General features: G+C 44.3%; 1 protein-coding gene across 1 annotated transcript in view; it reads left to right on the top strand.

The window, feature by feature from the left end:
- The first annotated feature begins 5978 nt into the window (after nt 1-5978).
- ptk2 (protein tyrosine kinase 2) overlaps nt 5979-25174 on the top strand; it is a 151163-nt gene continuing 131967 nt past the window's right edge. The window contains exon 1 of the mRNA XM_004915034.4: nt 5979-6175. The gene's annotated coding sequence lies outside the window, so the exon portion shown is untranslated. The remainder of the gene's footprint in view (nt 6176-25174) is intronic.

The raw sequence follows: 25174 nt of genomic DNA, 5'->3' as shown, positions 1-25174 counted from the left end.
CCAAAGAGGAAGCCACACCCCCCTGCTAAACACTATATTGGATTGCAAGAGGTGTGGTCAACCCAAATAACCAATAAGGCAAAAGGCAAACTCTATACTGATACCTGGGTCTTTGCCCAGTAACAGCACCAGGGTTGCCAGGTTGGCATTTTTTCCGCCAAATTGGGCTACTAATTTAAAGCCCTGGCGGGTTTCCAAAGACCAAACCCGCCAAAGTACAGTTTTGGGCTATTTTTTGGAGCATCGGCGGGTTTGTGGTGTGGAAACTAGCCAAAGTTTTTTCCCCCTAGAGTACCGGTTCCACTGCATGCTGGATAATGTAGTTTGTATTTAACAATTAGCCTACAACTAGGATTAATATAAAACTACAATACCCAGCATACAATTGGAAAGTATAGACAGATCAGGGCCGCTGCTCCCTATAAGCAGAGTACTCAGTCTGCATAGGGCACCAACTCCCAGGGGGGCACCATCCCAGCTGCTCAAAAAAAAATTGTTTTTATATATTATAACATACCCCGCAACACTGTCCCGCCGGTTTTTATAGTGCATCCCGCTGTCCCGGATAGTTCAATCAATCTATGGGAGTAATTGGGGGCACTTACTATGGGGGCACTTACTATGGGGGCTATTGGGAGCACTTACTATGGGGGCACTTACTATGGGGGCTATTGGGGGCACTTACTATGGGGGCATTGTCTATGGGGGATATTGGGGGCACTGTGTGTGGGGCCCCTATTTTAGGTGTTTTTTTTTAATTTTTACTTCCGTAATATTTGGGGGAGGGGGCACAAAAGTAAATTTCTGCTTAGGGCACCCATTTGGCCAGCAGCGGCCCTGAGACAGAGGCTCCCATTTCTATTGAGGCTCAACCTGTATGTTCTGCAATTGCTCCCTGCTCTATAGGGTATGTGATTGTACTGTTACTTTCTACTGGGATGTGGGGCAGTTCTACCCCCTGCTCCCTGCTCTATAGGGTATGTGATTGTACTGTTACTTTCTACTGGGATGTGGGGCAGTTCTACCCCCTGCTCCCTGCTCTATAGGGAATGTAACATAGTAACATAGTAACATAGTAAGTTGGGTTGAAAAAAGACATACGTCCATCAAGTTCAACCATAATGCCTATACCTAACCTGCCTAACTACAAGTTGATCCAGAGGAAGGCAAAAAACCCCATCTGAAACCTCTCTAATTTGCCTCAGAGGGGAAAAAATTCCTTCCTGACTCCAAGATGGCAATCGGACCAGTCCCTGGATCAACTTGTACTAAGAGCTATCTCCCCTACCCCTGTATTCCCTCACTTGTACTGAGAGCTATCCCCCCTACCCCTGTATTCCCTCACTTGTACTGAGAGCTATCTCCCATACCCCTGTATTCCCTCACTTGTACTGAGAGCTATCCCCCCTACCCCTGTATTCCCTCACTTGTACTGAGAGCTATCCCCCCTACCCCTGTATTCCCTCCCTTGTACTGAGAGCTATCTCCCCTACCCCTGTATTCCCTCACTTGTACTGAGAGCTATCTCCCATACCCCTGTATTCCCTCACTAGTACTAAGAGCTATCTCCCATAACCGTGTATTCCCTCACTTGCTAAGAATCCATCCAGCCCCTTCTTAAAGTTATATAATGTATCAGCCAGCACGACTGATTCGGGGAGGGAATTCCACACCCTCACAGCTCTCACTGTAAAAAATCCTTTCCGAATATTTAAATGGAACCTCCCTTCTTCTAAACGGAGTGGGTGCCCTCGTGTCCGTTGGAAGGACCTACTGGTAAATAAAACATTAGAGAGGTTATTATATGATCCCCTTATATATTTATACATAGTTATCATGTCACCTCTTAAGCGCCTCTTCTCCAGTGTAAACAGACCCAACTTGGCCAGCCTTTCCCCATAACTGAGACTTTCCATACCCTTTACCAGCTTAGTTGCCCTTCTCTGGACCCTCTCTAACTCAATAATGTCCCGTTTGAGCACTGGAGACCAAAACTGAACAGCATATTCTAGATGGGGCCTTACCAGCGCTCAGTAAAGGGGAAGAATAACCCCCCCTCCCGTGAATCTATACCCCTATTAATACAGCTCAAAACCTTGTTTGCCCTTGCAGCTGCTGCCTGGCATTGCTTGCTACAGCCAAGTTTATTATCTACAAGGACTCCAAGGTCCTTCTCCATTATGGATTTGCCTAGTGCAGTCCCATTAAGGGTATACGGGGCTGCCCAGATTGCCAGTTGGTCAAGATCCTGCTGCAGGGATGTCACATCCTGGATAGAATTGACTGGTCTGCAGAGTTTTGTGTCATCTGCAAACACTGATACATTACTCATAATACCCTCCCCTAAGTCATTTATGAACAAATTAAACAAAAGTGGACCCAGTACAGAACCCTGAGGGACCCCACTGAGAACCTTATTCCAAGTAGAGAATGTGCCATTAACAACCACCCTCTGTACCCGATCCTGTAGCCAGTTTTCTATCCATGTGCAAACGACTTCACTAAGACTAATAGACCTTAGCTTAGAAAGCAGTCGTTTGTGGGGAACGGTATCAAATGCTTTGGCAAAATCCAAATAGATTATATCTACTGCATCCCCACTGTCCAGCTTCTTACTTACCTCATCATAAAAAGCAATTAAATTGGTCTGACATGACCTGTCCTTCATAAAGCCATGCTGATTACTGCTCATAATGCCATTCTCCACTACATAATTTTGAATGAGATCCCTTAACAAGCCTTCAAATAACTTGCCCACCACGGATGTCAAACTTACAGGCCTATAATTGCCAGGCTGAGATCTTACTCCCTTTTTAAATATGGGAGTGACATTCGCCTTCTTCCAATCCCTAGGTACCATACCTGATGAGAGCGAGTCTGAGAATATCAGAAACAAGGGCCACTGCAATTCTGCCCCTAGCTCTCTCAGTACCCGAGGGGGTATTCCATCTGGCCCCGGTGCCTTGTTTACATTTATCGTGTGTAACCCTTTAAAGGGACAGTAACACCAAAAAATGAAAGTGTATAAAAGTAATTACTATATAATGTGCTGCTGCCCTGTACTGGTACAACTGGTGTGTTTTCTTTAGAAAGACTACTATAGTTTATATAATAACGCTGCTGTGTAGCCATGGGGGCAGCCATTTATAGGAGTAAAGGCACAGGTTACTTAGCAGATAACAGATAAAACCCCATTATATTCTACAAAGCTTATCTGTTATCTGCTATGTGCCTGTGCCTTTTCTCCTTTTTCCCAGCTTCAATGGCTGCCCCCGTGTTGACATAGCAGCTCATTTATATAAACTATAGTAGCGTTTCTGTTGCAAACTTACCAGTTTTACCAGCGCAGGGCAACTGTACATTATATTTTAATTACTTTAAAACACTTTCATTTTTTGGTGTTACTGTTCCTTTAAGCACCATATCCTGTGCCAACCACTGTGTAGTTGGAGCTGAGGCAACAGTGAAGCTATTGGGTGGGACTTGGCCCACTGGCTCCCCCTACTGTATACACAGAAGAAAAGAACTGGTTAAGCACATCTGCCTTTTCTGTATCCGCTGTAACCATATTGTTATTATAACTCAATGGGGCCACACCCTCAACCTGCATCTTTTTACTATTAATATACTTAAAAAACTTTTTGGGGTTAGTCTTGGCCTCGGCCGCGATGCGCTCCTCATTTTCTATCTTTGCCTTCCGGATTGCTGTTTTACACACTTGTTATAGTGTTTATATTCATTAAACGCAGCTACTGTCCTCTCTGACTTATATTTCTTAAAAGCTTTCCTTTTTCTCCCTATTAACTTCTTTACCTCAGAGTTAAGCCACATAGGGTGATTCTTAACACTTCTACTTTTTCTTATTAATGGAATGAATTGAGAACAGTAATGATTTAATATCATTTTAAATGACAACCATTTCTGCTCTGTATTTTTATCAGAAAACATAATGCCCCAATCTATGCCCTGAAGCGCAGCCCTTAAGGAGCTAAAATTTGCCTTCCTAAAATTCAGTGTCTTTGTTGCCCCCGTGTAAATTTGTTTCCTGCACCAAACATCAAATGAAATAACATTATGGTCACTATTACCCAGGGGTTCAACCACTTGCACATTTGCTATACGTTCTGGGTCATTAGAGATCACTAGATCTAGTATAGCATTGTTCCTGGTTGGCTCCTCAACAACCTGTGACATAAAGTTGTCGTGCAGCAAGTTTATAAACTTGTTCCCATTTACTGTCCTGGCAGTACTATTGCCCCAGTCAATATCAGGGTAATTAAAATGTGACTGTACTGTTACTTTCTACTGGGATGTGGGGCAGTTCTACCCCCTGCTCTATTGGGATGTGGGGCAGTTCTACCCCCTGCTCCCTGCTCTATAGGGTATGTGATTGTACTGTTACTTTCTACTGGGATGTGGGGCAGTTCTACCCCCTGTTCCCTGCTCTATAGGGTATGTGATTGTACTGTTACTTTCTACTGGGATGTGGGGCAGTTCTACCCCCTGCTCCCTGCTCTATAGGGTATGTGATTGTACTGTTACTTTCTACTGGGATGTGGGGCAGTTCTACCCCCTGCTCTATAGGGTATGTGATTGTACTGTTACTTTCTACTGGGATGTGGGGCAGTTCTACCCCCTGCTCTATAGGGTATGTGATTGTACTGTTACTTTCTACTGGGATGTGGGGCAGTTCTACCCCCTGCTCTATAGGGTATGTGATTGTACTGTTACTTTCTACTGGGATGTGGGGCAGTTCTACCCCCTGCTCTATAGGGTATGTGATTGTACCGTTACTTTCTACTGGGATGTGGGGCAGTTCTACCCCCTGCTCCCTGCTCTATAGGGTATGTGATTGTACTGTTACTTTCTACTGGGATGTGGGGCAGTTCTACCCCCTGCTCTATAGGGTATGTGATTGTACCGTTACTTTCTACTGGGATGTGGGGCAGTTCTACCCCCTGCTCCCTGCTCTATAGGGTATGTGATTGTACTGTTACTTTCTGCAGTTGCTCCTTAAGGTATAACTCTCAGGATCTCTTGGGGCCGCTGGGAGTTGTAGTACAACGCACCCATATGTATATCATGCCTGGGGTTAATGCAAGATTCTGAATCCATTTCTGTAGTGACTTCCCAGCGGGACTGGGCACAGAGGGAATTACCAGCCATCCCAGTAACTGGATAGTGATTATATGTAGGCAGGTTTCCCATATATACTTTTATTTTTTTAGATTTTTTTATTGCACATATTAGGCTATTTTTGGGCTACTATCAAAGTGGCTTTTGGCTAGTTTTGGGCTGGTTTTAGAACGGACTTTGGCCGGTTTGGAAAAATAAATCTGGCAACTCTGAACAGCAGAAAGAAAGTTGTAGGAGTTAAAGCCATAGGGGCATATTAACCCTGTGGGTCCCTACATATAGCACTGTTTACCTCAATGCAAACTTTTCCTTTTATTATCCTACATTTCCATACATAATATTACAGATAACCTGCTTTATATTGACAGAACCACATGTAGGGACCCATAGGGTTAACATTTTGAAGTCCCATTAGAACTGTTCAGTTCTGACTGCTTAATGGCAGGACTGACTCTTTATTGCTGTGTGGAGACCCCACGGCAGGGACCCACCATCTTGATGAGGAAATGCGCACTGGGAAGCGGGATCCAAATCCATAATGACGTCACCTCAAACAACGGGAGGCGGGAAGCACCCGAAGGCACGGATTTCCATTGAGGGGGCGTGATTAGAAGGGAAGTGGGCGTTTCCAACTTTGCATTGACAATAAAACAGGAAAATGGGGTTTGGCTTACAGAGAAAATGGGGCGTGTCTCGCCTTGGAAAGAAATTGTATCCCAAAGAGGGGAAGGCTTTTTGTGGAATCATCCAATAGGAATGGAGGTATCAGTAGGTAGGCGGGGCGGGAGGCGGAGTCAGCGCGGCCCCGGGAGTGAGGAGGGGCTAGGGGCAGAGGGGTGCGCCCTGAGGCTGACAGGATTGAGAGTGTGGGAAGCGGGAGCGCGCCGGGCAGTAACGGGATAACGCTGAGAGGAAGGCAGTGCCGGGGGCGCGCTGCGCGGAACCGATTCCTTGTGGAGGCGGCAGCTCCGGTGACGGCATTCCCGTAAAGAGGATAAGGCGAATAGCGGGGATTAATCAGGCCGGTGCCGGAGAGGAGGTGAGTCGGTCTGAGTCCGGTTACTGCTGTGTCACTTGGAGCCCAAACACCGGGGTACGGGGATCCCATCATGTCTGTTCCCCAACTTGTCTCCTCCAGCCCCTCTTCCACTACGGCTCCCAGGGCCCTTGCATTCTGGGAATTGTAGTTCAGCAACATCTGGAGCACTTACCTGTGTGGCACTTCTAATGGCAGGGCTACTTCTGTCTGTCTCTCACATTGGCCTGTCTCTCACATTGGCCTGTCTCTCAGCCCTAACTATGTACCTGTCTGTCTCTCACATTGGCCTGTCTCTCAGCTCTAACTATGGACCTGTCTGTCTCTCACATTGGCCTGTCTCTCAGCCCTAACTATGGACCTGTCTGTCTCTCACATTGGTCTGTCTCTCAGCTCTAACTATGGACCTGTCTGTCTCTCACATTGGTCTGTCTCTCAGCCCTAACTATGGACCTGTCTGTCTCTCACATTGGTCTGTCTCTCAGCTCTAACTATGTACCTGTCTGTCTCTCACATTGGCCTGTCTCTCAGCCCTAACTATGTACCTGTCTGTCTCTCACATTGGCCTGTCTCTCAGCTCTAACTATGGACCTGTCTGTCTCTCACATTGGTCTGTCTCTCAGCTCTAACTATGGACCTGTCTGTCTCTCACATTGGTCTGTCTCTCAGCTCTAACTATGGACCTGTCTGTCTCTCACATTGGTCTGTCTCTCAGCTCTAACTATGGACCTGTCTGTCTCTCACATTGGTCTGTCTCTCAGCTCTAACTATGGACCTGTCTGTCTCTTACATTGGTCTGTCTCTCAGCTCTAACTATGGACCTGTCTGTCTCTTACATTGGTCTGTCTCTCAGCTCTAACTATGGACCTGTCTGTCTCTTACATTGGTCTGTCTCTCAGCTCTAACTATGTACCTGTCTGTCTCTTACATTGGTCTGTCTCTCAGCTCTAACTACGGACCTGTCTGTCTCTTACATTGGCCTGTCTCAGCTCTAACTACGGACCTGTCTGTCTCTCACATTGGCCTGTCTCTCAGCTCTAACTACGGACCTCTCTTTCCATGACTTCTGTCCTATTTATCCACTTTATCCATTTATCTAAACTACCTGTCTGTCTATCCTCTCCCTCACTAGCCATCTGTCTGTCTGCCAGTTCCTTGGCTGTATCCAGCTGTGTAGAAGCCACTAGTCTCTGTTGAACTACAACTCCCACAATGAGACACTATGGGGAGCTGCTCAGGTTGTACTTGGCTGCATGGCCTGTGTGTGTGGGGGTTACAGGTGGCTTGGGTATAGCCACTATCATTGCTCGGGCCCTGTTATTGCCCATCTGCCTGTCTCTTTAACTGTATCAGTCTAAATGTGACCATGCATCATAAGATTCACTCATTTGGTAAGCTCACCAAACGAGCAGATCTTTCCCCCCCGATATGCCCGCCTATGATGGGCAATATGGGGCTAATTTGATAGGAGATAGGAGAGGTTGGAGGGAGGACCACATCAATGACCCCATCAGACTAAAAATCAAGTCGGCCCAATTGATACCTGCCTGATTCTTAGCCAGATATAATCTGCTGAATTGGTCTAAAGGACTCAAATCTGCAGAATAAATCTGCCTGTGTATGGCCACCCTTAAGGTCCCCATACATGGGCCGATTGTAGCTGCCGATATGGGTCCCTTCAGCAGCTTATTGGCCCGTGTAGGGGCAGAAATGATGGGCCTGTCCGACAGAAATCGGCCAGATATCGATTGGGCAGGTTAAAAATTTTAGTTGGATTGGGAACTGCATCGGCACCTATTACCGGCATTCTAATTCGATCGTTTGGCCCCAGGGACAAACGACCGAATTAGCCTAAATTCACCCGATATTGCCCACCTGTAGGTGGGGATATTGGGAGAAGATCCGCTCGCTTGGCGACCTCGCTAAGTGAGTGGATCTTAACGTGTATGGCCACCTTTAGGGGAAGGTCAGCCTGTGGCCTATCAGATGTGTGTATGTATAACTCTATTTATAAAGCACCACAAGGGTACGCAGCGCTGTACAATCTTACGAAATACAAAATTACACACAGGGAGGACAAGTGTTAAAATAAATCAATAAATATATATAAATGCACAGGGAATAAGTGCCATGTGGTATGAGACACAGTAGGAAGGGTGTCCCTGCCCCATAGAGCTTACAATCTAAGTGGTTGGGTAACATACAGGCACAAATTGGAATCAGATACTGAACATCAACTCCCACTATCCATTCCCAAGGAATTAGGGAGTTACAGTTCATCACAAACTGTAAGGCTTCTGATTGTACATCCTATAATTATATTATTAAATACCCACAACCTAATTGTTACATCACTAGTAGTGCCCAGGTACAGAAAGCCCCTTTGTTTAGCCTAGGGGCTTATGATGCTAGCAGTTGTGCTTGGCTAGATACCAGTTACCCAATGAGATATGGCAGGCCAATGGTGGTTGGTGCACAGCTGGTCCTGACTACATGTACCCCTGAAAAATGCATCAGTAGTCAACCTAGACTCCTGCTCCCACAATGCTTTGTTCCTGTCCGGGATTCTTTTTTTTGTCAGTTGCAGAACCCACAAGGCACTGTTGGAATTGGGGTCTGAAGAAGAGGCGACTAGTAATCTAAGATATTAGTGCTTATATCTACAAATAGCTTTATTTTTCAATTTTGTGGGACGAGTTCCCCTTGAAAGTGCGGTGAGATGGAGTTGCCTGCGGCTACAGAGGATGCTGGGTATTCATTTCACAAAGGAGGTTCTGAACTTCCTCTTGGCGCACAACTGCCGCTCTGTGGTGCCCGAGGCCTGCAGCCCTGTTTGCTTGGGCAGCCCAGCCGGCGCTGCAGACTGTAGCGCTGAGTGACTTATGTTTCTCTTATCCATCATCACTCTCCACGTGGGCGTCTGCGTTGGTTGTGCATCTGGTCAGGGCAATTCTTGGTGGATGAAGGTTTGGCAGAGGTCCCCGCAGGCCAGTGCTGCCCTGAGTTCACACTGATCAGATTTCTTCCTTTGTGCAGCAGAACTAATTCTAGGATTCTCTGTTTCCAGACAAAAAGTAAATACTGTAGCACCCAGTGATACTGAAGTGGTTTATTTGCCTTTGTCTTGCCGTGGAATTGCCCCGCGTGTGTGCCAAGCGCCGGCGGAGTTTCCCGTGGGTCGGTTCCTCAGGGGGTCATTTTTCTAAAGAAAAAGCAAAGGATTGAAGCAGATCCGATTTCTCTGTTCCCCCAATAGACACATGGGTTCTTTATTAGTCAGTGTTTATCTTCCCCTTTATGTTGCACAGGTTTATATGGTATTCGTATATATATGGGTGAATGGGAAGCTGCCATGTCGCAGTCTTAGCTGAGTTTCCGTTTAGCCTGACATTAAGGTCCATTAACTGACCATCTGAATTTTCTCGATTCGGATTTTTAGCGCTAAAAGTAAAAAAAAAAAAAAAAATATGTGATTTTTTTCGAGGTTTAATATGCGTCTTAATGGATAAAAATCCGTATCCGACAAAACGAAGACTTTCTGAGTTCATGAAGAAGTCAATAACAGATACCCCTGCACTTCACTGGAAAATCCTTCTTTTGTCTTGAAACTTTTAAAGTTTTCGAATTCTTGACGCTGGTTTTTGTGTGACTATTAGAAAAAGTTGTGGGTTTTTGTGACTTTTAAAATTCGAGGAAATGAGTTTAGGCAATTTAGAAAATAAGAAAAATGAGAAATGATAGAGTTTCAGTAATGTGCCCCCTAATGTTTTTCTTCTGCTATTAGAATGGCTCTGCTAAGGCAACCAAAATTGCAGATCCCCTTGTACAGGTATGGGATCCCTTATCCAGAAACCCTATATCCAGAAAGCTCCCATAGACTCCATTTTAATCAAATAATTCAGAATTTTAAAACTGATTTCCTTTTTCCCTGTAATAATAAAACAGTACCTGTACTTGATCCCAACTAAGATATAATTACCCCTTATTGGGGGCAGAACAGCCCTATTGGGTTTATTTAATGGTTAAATGATTCCCTTTTCTCTGTAATAATAAAACAGTACCTGTACTTGATCCCAACTAAGATATAATTACCCCTTATTGGGGCAGAACAGCCCTATTGGGTTTATTTAATGGTTAAATGATTCCCTTTTCTCTGTAATAATAAAACAGTACCTGTACTTGATCCCAACTAAGATATAATTACCCCTTATTGGATGCAAAACAATCTTATTTGGTTTATTTAATGTTTTATTGATTTTTTAGTAGACTTAAGGTATGGAGATCCAAATTACAGAGACCCCTTATCTGGAATAACCTTGGTCCCGAGCATTCTGGATAATGGGTCCTATACCTGTAGTATGATCCCAAATTCCCACTTATGAATATGCACCACTGTTGAGCAGTTTTCTGTAGATAAATATCTAATTGTGATAATATACCATGTTTAGGCTGATGGTACACTAGGAGATGAGTTTCCACGATAAATCTTCTCTACCTTTGGTAACTTATCTCCTACCGGCAGTGATGTAAATTGCTGGTTGGAAAACATATGCGTCACCATTGGGTATCAGATAGGATCTGTGCCACTGTGACAGAATGCTCTGTTATACAGATAGCTAGAATCTCAGCCATAAAGCAGGGCAGGACTGCTGCTTACAATGGGGGGATCAGATAGGATCTGTGCCACTGTGACAGAATGCTCTGTTATACAGATAGCTAGAATCTCAGCCATAAAGCAGGGCAGGACTGCTGCTTACAATGGGGGGATCAGATAGGATCTGTGCCACTGTGACAGAATGCTCTGTTATACAGATAGCTAGAATCTCAGCCATAAAGCAGGGCAGGACTGCTGCTTACAATGGGGGGGGGGGGATCAGATAGGATCTGTGCCACTGTGACAGAATGCTCTGTTATACAGATAGCTAGAATCTCAGCCATAAAGCAGGGCAGGACTGCTGCTTACAATGGGGGGGATCAGATAGGATCTGTGCCACTGTGACAGAATGCTCTGTTATACAGATAGCTAGAATCTCAGCCATAAAGCTTTAATAAAGCATTCACCTGAATGGGCTGGTTAATTATTTCCAGGGTATGTAGGGACTGTAGCTGTTCGGAACCTAGCCACTATCACAGTTGCCTATAACATACCAAGACAAATATTGTGTAGTATTCCTGGTGAGTCGGAGTATAAACATGGCGGCTAAGGAACCTGTGTTGGAACTTGATCATGACTTGCTCAGTGGTTAATGTTAAACCATTATGGGAGCAGCGCCGCTGCTTGAGATTCCAGCCCAGTGTTTACAGTTGAAGCCGATTTTCTATTCATTGCTAGACAAAGGGTTCCGCTCTATGTGCCATAGATATAAACACTACCTGCCGGAAAATGGTCGTGAAAATACTCCTTTCTTAGTATAAAATCCTCTGTGGGGCAGAACAGCCTCCGTGGCTTCTTTCCTTTATCTATTTTTGTAACTTTTTTTTTATTGATAAAATATGGACCACATAACCCACTGCGGGATATAGATCAGGTGTGGACCCCACCATAGGTTTCTCCCTCACCAATGGAAGCCCACCTTGGCTCAGTGATATCTGCCGTAAATATGGCAGAATCATTGGCGTTCTGGAAATCACACAGGAAACGACACAGGATCTGCTTGTATTTGTCTGAAATTTTATAGCTTGTTAAAGGTCATGTTAAACCTCAGGAGAGAAACAATGAAAATAGGAACATCTCCCAGGAATTAGTTCCGTGTTTTCAAACTGCCGTTCCCAGCAGGAGGTTTCTGGGAGTTGTAGTTCAGTGGCAGCTGAAACTTGTGTGTTTGAAAAATGTAAAGGCGCTTTTGTACCGCTACTATCAAGGGCCTGTAATAATAGGCTTGGTGTATGAGAATTAGTGGCTGTGATTACAGCTGTGCCTGCTTAAAGGGGAACTCCACCCAAAAAAAGTTTCTTTGAATAATGAAAGACAGTGTCATTCATTCTAAGCAATATATATATTTAACATTGTCAGTCACAATATTTAGACAGTAGTTCTGCCAAATGATCACATCAAGCCTGTTTTGCCCCTACTTTGATCTTAATGTGTATTGCAGTTTAAAGGCAACACTGTCCTTTTGTGTTTGTGCATCTGTGTGTAGAGACGCTTAAAGAGTAAAGGTGGCCATACACGCTAAGATCCGCTTGCTTGGGAGCCATACACAGTAAGATCCCCACCTACGGGTGGGCGATATCGGGCTAATTTAGGCCAAACGATCGAATTAGAACAACGGGTATAGACAGTCGGTTTGGGGGCCGCATCAACGAGCCGATGCAGTCCATGATTTGACTAAATTTTTAAACCTGCCAGATTTCAGGCCAGATATCGGTCGGGCAGGCCCGTCGTTAGTGCCCATACACGGCCCGATAAGCTGCCGACTTGGTCTAAGGGACCCATATCGGCAGCTAGAATCGACCCGTGTATGGCCACCTTGAGGGGTTTCCTTGTTTGGCGAGATTGCCAAAGAGCAGATCTTTTCCCAATATGTGCACCTAAGGTGGTTGATTTTGGGCTAATTCAATCATTTGGCCCCCCGATCCGACTAAAAGATAAAACCTCTCGATGGACATCTGGCTGATTTTTGGCCAAATATCAGTTGGGTAGGGCCATCAGGGGTCCCCAAACATGGTCTAAAGGATTGGAGTCAGCATCTTAAATCTGCCTGTGTATGGCCACCTTTAGGCTGATGACCCACCCTCCCTGAAAGGCATTTCAGGGACATTAGTCGCCTGCAGTAGCAGAGATTTAACTGCGGGCAACTAATCTTCACATCGCTTTGGTTTTCCGAAGTCGCGCATAGTTTGCTGCAGGAGGAAACTTCACGCTTCTTTCGAAAACCAAAGTGATGTGAAGGCCTTTTCACCGCCGACTCCTATTGTTGCCGGTGGAAAGGCATTTCGGAGCTGTAAGTTGCCCTGGATAGCAGAGATATATTGTGGGCGACTAAACTGCTCAGTGGGACATCAGCCTGAAATCTGGAAGTGTATGGGCCGCTTTAGGGCTTAGGCGCGACTTTTTAAGTCGCAACGACTAATCCATGCAGTGCAAATCACTTGCAATTAGTTGCAGCTACTTGTATAGTAACCTATAGCGGGAAAGTTGTCATGATTAGTCACCGCACCAACTTTTTTTTTTTAACACATGGGGCAACTAATTGCCCCATGTGTCTTTGCACTTTATCTCTCCCACACTGAATAAGTGACTTGCATGTCCCTTCCATACGACGGTTGCCGATCCAGCTACGAGTCTCTTGAGCCCTTTTCTTTAAATTTATATCTCAAATCTCTGCCAGAAAGCAAGACTGGATTGCTGTTTTTCTTTGACTACACAACAGTGGCAAAAGTATCATTCTTTTAAAGCAGCATAGAAAATAATGCATTTAATCTATAGCACTCTTTAAATCCCAAATTTTCTTTTTTGTTTTGCTGCTTTTATATCATTAATAGTGGAAATGTCCGTTATTAGGGGCTACTGAGTCTTTGGCTGTGAGGCAATTACAGAGATCACCTTAGAAGCGCTCCTTCCTCCTCTTGACTTTCCACTTGGTTTCAGAGAAAATCTGCTGATGATAAATTAATCTAATTACAAGGTCTTGTGTTTCCATGTCTCTGCCAGACGCCAGGGAGGGAATGTCAGCTTTATTAGATTGCCTTCTTACCAGCAAAGCCCTTTAACTGCTCCTATTGATCCCTGCCTCGGGGCCGCCATCTTTGGATCCATCTCTTAGAAATGCCACAGCGCTGGGAATGGTTAGTGGGAGTAGGCTGATGGCACTGCCATAGTTTAGCTGGCACCCCCAAAGCCATTATTTGTGCCTTCCATTCACGTAGGTGCATAACAGTCCTGGTATTGGTTCTTCAGCCAAAGAAAATCTTCTTTAGATCGATGTTTGGCTCAAGGAGAGCAAGTGCCGGCAATGTGGCACATTTGGCCAAGAGTTGGCCTTTTTAGCAGGATTTGGGCGAAACCATTCTCCTGGCTGACCAAATCCAAATCGTAAAAATCACGTGCCTTTTTGGCAATATTTAACCCTTCCAAAACCTAATTAGCAAATGCTAATTAGGATTCATATTCGGCTCGGTATTCAGCCGAATCCTTTACAAAGGATTCAGGGTTTTCCCGAATCTGAAAAAAAGTGGATTTGGTGCATCCCTAATTTCAAGTGAATGGAAGGTGGTGGTTTGGGGTAATATGAAGCATACTGACCCCCCATGGGAAAGCTGTGTCCAAATTAGGGCCTTTAGCTGTTGCAGTACAACTCCCAGCACCCTTAATAGCTTTCTACTGCCTCTGCTGGGGGTTGAACAGCTGGATGGCTGCAGTTTCACTATTCCTGTTCTCTAGGGACAATTTCACTATTCCTGTTCTCTAGGGGCAATTTCACTATTCCTGTTCTCTAGGGGCAATTTCACTATTCCTGTTCTCTAGGGGCAATTTCACTATTCCTGTTCTCTAGGGGCAATTTCACTATTGCTGTTCTCTAGGGGCAATTTCACTATTGCTGTTCTCTAGGGGCAATTTCACTATTGCTGTTCTCTAGGGGCAATTTCACTATTCCTGTTCTCTAGGGGCAATTTCACTATTCCTGTTCTCTAGGGGCAATTTCACTATTCCTGTTCTCTAGGGGCAATTTCTAGTGCAGGAATCGATGTGGGCAAAATTATAGCAGAGGGCATAGGAATATCTGCTGGGAAATGAGATTTCTGTATTTGAGAAGTGTACCAACACTGCAGCTATGGTGGTCAGGGTGGGACATATGCCATGCGTGATATGAGGGGTAGAAAGGGTTAAGTTTGCATATCTATGCATAACCCTGTAGCCTTATGTAAGATCCCATCCGTGGGATATGGTGCACGTTGGCACATTGCCTTCCCTTTAAACTGTATGTATCTGTGAGCCAGCACCGAATTCATTGGCAGCCTTTAGCTACCAGCGCCGGCATCTGTGCATCTGGAAGGGGGTGATGGGAATGAAACTATCAAGTGCTAATTGCTGCCTTTGCCTCTTTCTTTACAGTAAATATGGGAGGGGGGCTGTTACCAAGGTGACATTCTGTGGTTTCAGTTCTCCCCTCAGTTCCCCGTTGCCTAACCCCCTATTCCTAATCCGTTGCTATAGGCCATGTCATGCTACAATATTCACTTGGTCTCTATTGTCTGCTTTTGTCAGTTAAGTTGCATTGTATTCTTTATCTGTATACTGTGGAATTTGATTTATGTGGTTGCTGGGGTCATACCAACCCTAGCAACCAGACTGTTTTAAAGGATAGAATGGAAGGCGAATAGGAGAGGGCTCAATTAAAGAGAGGAGTAATAGGAAATAATAATAACAAAAACACAAATGTGACCATAGCAACCCAGGGGCAGTTCTGCTGTTCCTGCATTGCACATTCATGGGCAGAACTAACACAGCACCATTGCGTTGCCCCGGTGTGGGTTGTAGCTAAAGCTGAAACCGCTGGTAGGGAGAGCCGCCCTGAGTGACATTTCTGTTCCTGACGTGATGAAATGTATTGTAGCCGTCAGCATCTTCCTTCCTAGCACCCTGTGACTGCTGTGCTCCCAGCTGTCTCTTTATCTGTCCTCTTGTGTGAATGACTGCTGGGTGCTGTTCCCTCTGATATTCCCGCTGGCATGACAGCAATTAGACAGCCGCTACTGCGAGCAGATGCACAGCAGCAAGTGCTTACTGCACTCAGCGTCTCCACGAGAGAGGCTACTGCTATTTGGGGGGTAACACTTTGGGCTCTGCATTGGTTCCTGTGGGCCCCCCGGGGACATATGGGATAAGTGGGTAAGTGTGTGTAGTAAGTACAAGGAACTGCGTATAGTAAGACAATATATTGTTGGTGAAGGTTTTGATTGGTTGTGCAACATACAGGCCTCGATCTGCACCAGTGTAGGTTCTGACTACTGAAATTCTTTCCAGCTGAACTGCAGTCCCTGATAAAATGATCTAAAGGTGGTATTTGAGCAGCCGGCCTGGGAGTTGCCTGTCTGATCTGGGGGGGGGGGGATTGGGAAGGTTTCTGGGTTCATAACAAGCCGTGGAGATTATTTTCCTAAACTCTTGAGAGATACCATGGAGTCATACAGTAACTGGAATGGCTTTGATAAATCAGCCCCATAGCCAGATAAAGATAAAGGAGAAGGATGGGGTGTAAGGCACGGGGGCAGGAGCCGGAATGCACCCCATTACATAATAAGCAGAGGAGGAATAGTGTCATTTCTGCACATTGTACGTGTGTGCGTCTACACAACCCGCTCTTTGTTACTCATTAATTGCGCTGCTAATTATGCCGAGTACGTAGGAACGGCTGCGCCACAGCACTCACATTCCACAAGGGCCGGTTATTTGTTTTCTGAAGTTGTGGGAATAGCATTCCAGTAAGGCTGATTAAAGGGGAAGTTAGATTCTTTTGGTATACAATTAGACCTAACCTTTCTCTCTTGTTTCCCTCCAAACTTACACTTGTCTTGCTTTTAGCAGCAGTCTATTCTCTACCACTGGCTTCTGCTATATTGTTTCAGGAGTCACAAGCAGACCATAAAGGGGGACATACTGCTTTAAGTTCTAGTTACATTCCCAAATAGAGCTAAAGCCACTGATCATTTTCAATCAATGTAGAAGGAAAAGTTGCTCATTATTACATTTATTATTATCAGAAATAAACAGTTGTGGGTGCAGTGTCCCTTTAAGTCGAGTGATTTTGGCAGACAGTCGTGTGTGCCAGTCATTCTTTTACTTGGGTACAGGTATGGGACCCGTTATGCAGAATGCTCGGGACCTGGGGTTTTCCGGATAAGGGGTCTTTCTGTAATTTGGATCTCCTATCTTAAGTCTACTAAAAAAAATATTTAAACAGTAATTAAACCCAATAAGATTGTTTTGTCTCCAATACGGGTTAATTGTATCTTAGTTGGGATCAAGTACAGGTACTGTTTTATTATTACAGAGAAAAGGGAATCATTTAACCATGAAATAAACCCAATAGGGCTGTTCTGCCCCCAATAAGGGGTAATTATATCTTAGTTGGGATCAAGTACAGGTACTGTTTTATTATTACAGAGAAAAGGGAATCATTTAACCATAAAATAAACCCAATAGGGCTGTTCTGCCCCAATAAGGGGTAATTATATCTTAGTTGGGATCAAGTACAGGTACTGTTTTATTATTACAGAGAAAAGGGAATCATTTAACCATGAAATAAACCCAATAGGGCTGTTCTGCCCCAATAAGGGGTAATTATATCTTAGTTGGGATCAAGTACAGGTACTGTTTTATTATTACAGAGAAAAGGGAATCATTTAACCATTAAATAAACCCAATAGGGCTGTTCTGCCCCAATAAGGGGTAATTATATCTTAGTTGGGATCAAGTACAGGTACTGTTTTATTATTACAGAGAAAAGGGAATCATTTAACCATTAAATAAACCCAATAGGGCTGTTCTGCCCCCAATAAGGGGTAATTATATCTTAGTTGGGATCAAGTACAGGTACTGTTTTATTATTACAGAGAAAAGGGAATCATTTAACCATTAAATAAACCCAATAGGGCTGTTCTGCCCCAATAAGGGGTAATTATATCTTAGTTGGGATCAAGTACAGGTACTGTTTTATTATTACAGAGAAAAGGGAATCATTTAACCATGAAATAAACCCAATAGGGCTGTTCTGCCCCCAATAAGGGGTAATTATATCTTAGTTGGGATCAAGTACAGGTACTGTTTTATTATTACAGAGAAAAGGGAATCATTTAACCATGAAATAAACCCAATAGGGCTGTTCTGCCCCAATAAGGGGTAATTATATCTTAGTTGGGATCAAGTACAGGTACTGTTTTATTATTACAGAGAAAAGGGAATCATTTAACCATGAAATAAACCCAATAGGGCTGTTCTGCCCCAATAAGGGGTAATTATATCTTAGTTGGGATCAAGTACAGGTACTGTTTTATTATTACAGAGAAAAGGGAATCATTTAACCATGAAATAAACCCAATAGGGCTGTTCTGCCCCAATAAGGGGTAATTATATCTTAGTTGGGATCAAGTACAGGTACTGTTTTATTATTACAGAGAAAAGGGAATCATTTAACCATGAAATAAACCCAATAGGGCTGTTCTGCCCCAATAAGGGGTAATTATATCTTAGTTGGGATCAAGTACAGGTACTGTTTTATTATTACAGAGAAAAGGGAATCATTTAACCATGAAATAAACCCAATAGGGCTGTTCTGCCCCCAATAAGGGGTAATTATATCTTAGTTGGGCTCAAGTACAGGTACTGTTTTATTATTACAGAGAAAAGGGAATCATTTAACCATGAAATAAACCCAATAGGGCTGTTCTGCCCCAATAAGGGGTAATTATATCTTAGTTGGGATCAAGTACAGGTACTGTTTTATTATTACAGAGAAAAGGGAATCATTTAACCATTAAATAAACCCAATAGGGCTGTTCTGCCCCAATAAGGGGTAATTATATCTTAGTTGGGATCAAGTACAGGTACTGTTTTATTATTACAGAGAAAAGGGAATCATTTAACCATTAAATAAACCCAATAGGGCTGTTCTGCCCCCAATAAGGGGTAATTATATCTTAGTTGGGATCAAGTACAGGTACTGTTTTATTATTACAGAGAAAAGGGAATCATTTAACCATGAAATAAACCCAATAGGGCTGTTCTGCCCCAATAAGGGGTAATTATATCTTAGTTGGGATCAAGTACAGGTACTGTTTTATTATTACAGAGAAAAGGGAATCATTTAACCATGAAATAAACCCAATAGGGCTGTTCTGCCCCAATAAGGGGTAATTATATCTTAGTTGGGATCAAGTACAGGTACTGTTTTATTATTACAGAGAAAAGGGAATCATTTAACCATGAAATAAACCCAATAGGGCTGTTCTGCCCCAATAAGGGGTAATTATATCTTAGTTGGGATCAAGTACAGGTACTGTTTTATTATTACAGAGAAAAGGGAATCATTTAACCATGAAATAAACCCAATAGGGCTGTTCTGCCCCCAATAAGGGGTAATTATATCTTAGTTGGGCTCAAGTACAGGTACTGTTTTATTATTACAGAGAAAAGGGAATCATTTAACCATGAAATAAACCCAATAGGGCTGTTCTGCCCCAATAAGGGGTAATTATATCTTAGTTGGGATCAAGTACAGGTACTGTTTTATTATTACAGAGAAAAGGGAATCATTTAACCAATGCCGCGGCGCATTAAAGCGAGGGAGCTTAGCTGGAACGTGGAGGTTTCCTCCTTCGCCGCCATGTGAACTGGAAGGTTGTGCTGCCATGTAGCCGTTCCTGGAATGCAGCCGTTCCTGGGTTTGTGAGCAGCTGTGCTGGGATTTGCTGGCGCTCCAGGAATGTCTCCGAAATATCTCCACACCTTAAAGACAAACTCATAACTGCATAGCTTAGCGCCAGTACGGCAGCCCTGGAACTTCTCTGTTGCCAGGATAACAAACTCACGCTTTAAAGGGGAAGTCACCCTCAAATTAAACATTTTTTTTGGCACAGTGCAAGAAATTCTAAATCTAATTATGAAAATGTCAAATGAATTTTTAATGTAATTACAATTGCAGGCAGCTTATGTCTCTGCTTTGCTATTGCCTTCGCAGGTTGCCAGACTATAGTGCCAGGACTCTTGTTCCCACAATGCCTTGCACGCTTCTGCAACGATCATACAAGCAAAGGAGTATAACTTGAGTTAAAGAGGTTGTTCACCTTAAATTAGATAATGATATTCTGAGACAATTTGCGGTTGGTCTTTATTTTTTATTGTTTGTCTTTTTTTGGTTATTTAGATTTTTGTTCAGCAGCTCTCCAGTTTGGTATTTTAGCAGTTATCTGGTTGCTAGGGTCTTGTTTACTTTAGCAACCAGTAAGAGGTTTGATTGAGAGACTGGAATATGAATAGGAGAGACAGAAACTACTTTCAACAGCAAATACATTGACAGATAAACATAATTTTTTACAATGTTATTTTCTCATACTTTATCATCTTCTCTCCAGACATCCTTCATTTTATTCATTTTGAAAGCTTTAGTTGGCCTTTAATTGGTAAATATGGCTCTACAGTCTGTACATTGAGTGCTGAATGTGAGTTCCGGGGGTGCCACGGTCTCTGTGTGGCACAAGGAAAAGTCATTTTCCTGAAGGCATTGCACAGAGTGGGGTTCCAGGATGTTGTCCTCATTTCCCTTCCCTGAGGATGAGAGCAGGCAACGCCTTTTCCTAGAGATAGCTGACAAGGTATTTCCCTTCATTCTAATGCGGCATGTTTATTGGCACTCAGTCTATCCAGCGCCAGCAGGCAGGGTTGCACTTATAATCCCTTGTATGTGCCTGTTTGTGTTTATGGACACAGCTTATTGTGTGCCCAGAACATTCCTTCTCTGTATATTTGTATTTATACATATGGGTAGGAGGTGCCATAGTGTTTCCCTTAGACAGTACAGTATGGGGGTACAGCTTATTGTGTGCCCAGAACATTCCTTCTCTGTATATTTGTATTTATACATATGGGTAGGAGGTGCCATAGTGTTTCCCTTAGACAGTACAGTATGGGGGTACAGCTTATTGTGTGCCCAGAACATTCCTTCTCTGTATATTTGTATTTATACATATGGGTAGGGGGTGCCATAGTGTTTCCCTTAGACAGTACAGTATGGGGGTACAGCTTATTGTGTGCCCAGAACATTCCTTCTCTGTATATTTGTATTTATACATATGGGTAGGGGGTGCCATAGTGTTTCCCTTAGACAGTACAGTATGGGGTACAGCTTATTGTGTGCCCAGAACATTCCTTCTCTGTATATTTGTATTTATACATATGGGTAGGGGGTGCCATAGTGTTTCCCTTAGACAGTACAGTATGGGGGTACAGCTTATTGTGTGCCCAGAACATTCCTTCTCTGTATATTTGTATTTATACATATGGGTAGGGGGTGCCATAGTGTTTCCCTTAGACAGTACAGTATGGGGGTACAGCTTATTGTGTGCCCAGAGCATTCCTTCTCTGTATATTTGTATTTATACATATGGGAGGGAGGTGCCATAGTGTTTCCCTTAGACAGTACAGTATGGGGGTACAGCTTATTGTGTGCCCAGAACATTCCTTCTCTGTATATTTGTATTTATACATATGGGTAGGAGGTGCCATAGTGTTTCCCTTAGACAGTACAGTATGGGGGTACAGCTTATTGTGTGCCCAGAACATTCCTTCTCTGTATATTTGTATGTATACATATGGGTAGGAGGTGCCATAGTGTTTCCCTTAGACAGTACAGTATGGGGGTACAGCTTATTGTGTGCCCAAAAAATTCATGCTCTGAGGATGGGTATTATATATGTGGGTAGATGGATTTGGGGGCAATATACACAAAAAATGATTATGCCAGACCTGTGTGACTTTACAAGGTGTTGCTGTGGGATGTATGATGCCTTTTGTCTGATTGTAGATCTTCTTGTCCACCACCGCCCCAGGCTCGCAGGGTGCCCCTCCTATTGTAAATACTGTATATGGTTTAACCCGAGAAGAGTCTTCTGTTCATAGCTCCCCAGATTCTCCTCCTCCTGGAACCATCAGGGATTCCCGGCCCATTCACTTGCCCTGTATGCCCGATAAGCTTCATTAAGTTGCCAGATGAGTGCCAGTGTTTGTTTGGATGCACAGACTCTTTATTTCTGAGGATTGTTGTGATACGTTTCTGACACCTTCTGGGAATGGTTCATTCCAGTGTCCCAAGTCTTGGCTCGGTAAATATTTGTGCAGTGAGTCTGAATCCCCAGCCCCTTGATCAGGGATATTGGAGAGAGAGAATGGCCCAACCAGAACCGGGCAAGGGGAATACAGTATTTAATAGTCTGTCAGTGAATGGGCACATAATATGTAGAATCCTGTCGGCCAGTGGGCACATAGTATGTAGAAGCCTGTCGGCCAGTGGGCACATAGTATGTAGAAGCCTGTCGGCCAGTGGGCACATAGTTTGTAGAAGCCTGTCGGCCAGTGGGCACATAATATGTAGAATCCTGTCGGCCAGTGGGCACATAGTATGTAGAATCCTGTCGTCAGTGGGCACATAGTATGTAGAATCCTGTCGTCAGTGGGCACATAGTATGTAGAAGCCTGTCGGCCAGTGGGCACGCAGTATGTAGAAGCCTGTCGGCCAGTGGGCACGGACTATATAGCGGCCTGTCGGCCAGTGGGCACGCACTATATAGAGGCCCGTCGGCCAGTGGCCACACAATATTTAGAGGCCTGTCGGCCAGTGGGCACGCACTATATAGAGGCCTGTCGGCTAGTGGGCACGCACTATATAGAGGCCTGTCGGCCAGTGGGCACACACTATATAGAGGCCTGTCGGCCAGTGGGCACGCACTATATAGAGGCCAGTTGGCCAGTGGGCACACACTATATAGAAGCTAGTCGGCCAGTGGGCACACTATATAGAGGCCTGTCGGAGGGTAGGAACACGGTATGGCTTGGGTACATGGGGCGATTCAGTGACGGGCATCCTGCTCCTTCCTGTGTTCTCAGCTTATTTCCTTCCCTGCTTTGAAGCAGATGCACAGGGGAAAATGAAAGCAGGCACTTATCCCTGCACTTACCCCTATCCAGAATCCTCAGTGTACAGGAGTGGGACCCCCTATCCAGAGTATCCGTCCTGCTTCATATGCTGCTTGTTTTCCATGTGGGGAAGGGGTGTGAGAACCCTTACTCCTCTACTAATGTCCTGGCTTTAGAGCAGTTTTGGCTCATCTGGGAAACATTCCAGATACCAGGATGCTGGATAACAGGTCCATGCTTATATAGTGGTTTTATCCAGTAATAAAGGCCATACATACAAATACATTACTAGTCATTGCTCCTTCAGAACTGAATGGGGTGCTTTGTCTTTACTACAGAGATGCCCGGAGCCCAAAGCTTCCAGTCTCAGTGGCACATATTGGGCATAGTGGGTATCACTATTGGACTCCATAGTGTCAGTATTTAATATCTGTCTTAATTATCTATTTACTCTACTATTCCTCTTATTAAATTGGTCTTAAATAGAGTTTTCTTGGAAACGTGGAACCCACTGCTCGCCTGAATGCTTTAGTCTGGCAGCTGTTCCTGTATCAGTATTTTGCTTCCCCTTATAAAGAACCTTCCTTTCTAGCGATGCGCTTGGGGGCAGCCATCGGGTCATGGAGTCGGCAGAAGGAAGTGGTGCTGGTTCTGCTCTCAAGGAAATGCTTCCTGCCTCCGCTAATAATGCAGTGATCTGTGTGCTTCCTTCCCTAAACACTGCTCATCTGTCTATTGCTGTGTGTGGCCCCTCGGTCCCCGAGCCAAACCAGCTTCGGCTTCGTGTGGATTCTAAATTTTGTATTACAAATTCTATAAATCCCGTAACAACCACACTAAGGGTGAAGACACACAGAGCTACTAGTAGCAGCTACTTGTTGTGGCTACTAAAACAGACAATGCGGATCATTTACTGATAACTGTCGCTACGTGTGTTTTAGCAGAGGAAATTCTCAGTATTGTCTTTGGCAGGGGATTTTCTGGCTTTCAGTAGCTGCTACTAAGTAGCTCCATGTGTCTTCACCTTTAGTGGAATTCGTCGATAAACTGCATATGTGGATAAACAGGCCAAGAATCTGCCCAGTGTGGCACTAGCCTAAGGGCTCTGGCACACGGGGAGATTAGTCGCCCGCGACAAAACTCCCTGTTTGCGGGCGACTAATCTCCCCGGATTGCCATCCCACCGGTGAAAATGTAAATCGCTGGTGGGATGGCATACACGACGGCGCAATTTCAGTGAAATCTTGCCACCGCGGATGCCATCCCACCGGCGATTTACATTTTCGCCGGTGGGATGGCATTTCTGGGAGATTAGTCGCCCGAGACACGAGAGATTTGTCGCGGGCAACTAATCTCCCTGTGTGCCAGAGCCCTAAAGGGGACACAAACCCACAAACATATTGCTTATCTGAGCACATTGTTACTCTAAATTTAATTTATCGGCCCCCATCTGAACTGAAAATGTTGTTTGCACGTAATAGCCGGTTTATACTGTCTGAGAGAGATCTTTCCCTCCTCCATCCATCTTTCCAAGGGGGGGGTCTCCTTCTATCCCATGTTTGGATCAATCTATACATTGGTTGGCGAGTTCAGCGACCCTCCTACGTATTCCAAATAATAAACACCAACTGACACGTTGTTTAGAATAGAGCCATCTGTAACATGTTAACAGTTAATGTAAAAGGTGAATTTCCCCTATTATAAAGGGGCTGTAGAAAGGGTTGTCCTGTATATAGTATGTGAGATGATGCATAGGGTGAGCTGCTTTTGGGTGGGGGTTCAGATAGAACCCCCACCCAAACCCCCTGTCCAATGACGAGCCAGGCAAATGGGCCGCCCAAACTCTCTAATGCGCATAAAATATCACATATGCGGGTAGAACCTGAAAGCAGGTTTAGTAGCCAGTTCAGTAGCTGGATGTGGTTGGGGTGGGGTTGGAATATTGGGGGGTGCTGGGCATTGCCAGTGCAGGTAAACTCTATCGGGCCTGTCTAGAAGCCAATAAATAGAATTTGCTATTTCTTAGGGGCTCACTACCCAAATAAAATCTCATTCCCATCATGAATTATATTGTGTAGTTGGGATGCCATGTTTTATAAAAACAGCCAGCGTGCAAGGCAATAAGTGAATCTGGGAGGTGGGGCCTGTGCCATCCTAAAATGACATCACCACTGTGATGTAATCATGCCCATCTCCTATATAATGTTACAGATCTTCTATTGAAGTGATGTCCAGAGTTTGTAGGAATAAATCTTAATGCAGTTATTGGTTAATAAAGCACTTGCTGTGGTTTCTACATTTCAGCCTCCAGGAACCCAAATGGCTCAATGAGGAGTTCTTACCCCCCCCCACAAGCTTTGAATATTACAGCC

Source organism: Xenopus tropicalis, chromosome 6, assembly GCF_000004195.4.
Source record: "Xenopus tropicalis strain Nigerian chromosome 6, UCB_Xtro_10.0, whole genome shotgun sequence".
In the NCBI taxonomy this organism is placed as follows: domain Eukaryota; kingdom Metazoa; phylum Chordata; class Amphibia; order Anura; family Pipidae; genus Xenopus; species Xenopus tropicalis.
Note: the sequence above shows the minus strand (reverse complement) of the source record. Positions and strands in the feature narration are given on the sequence as shown.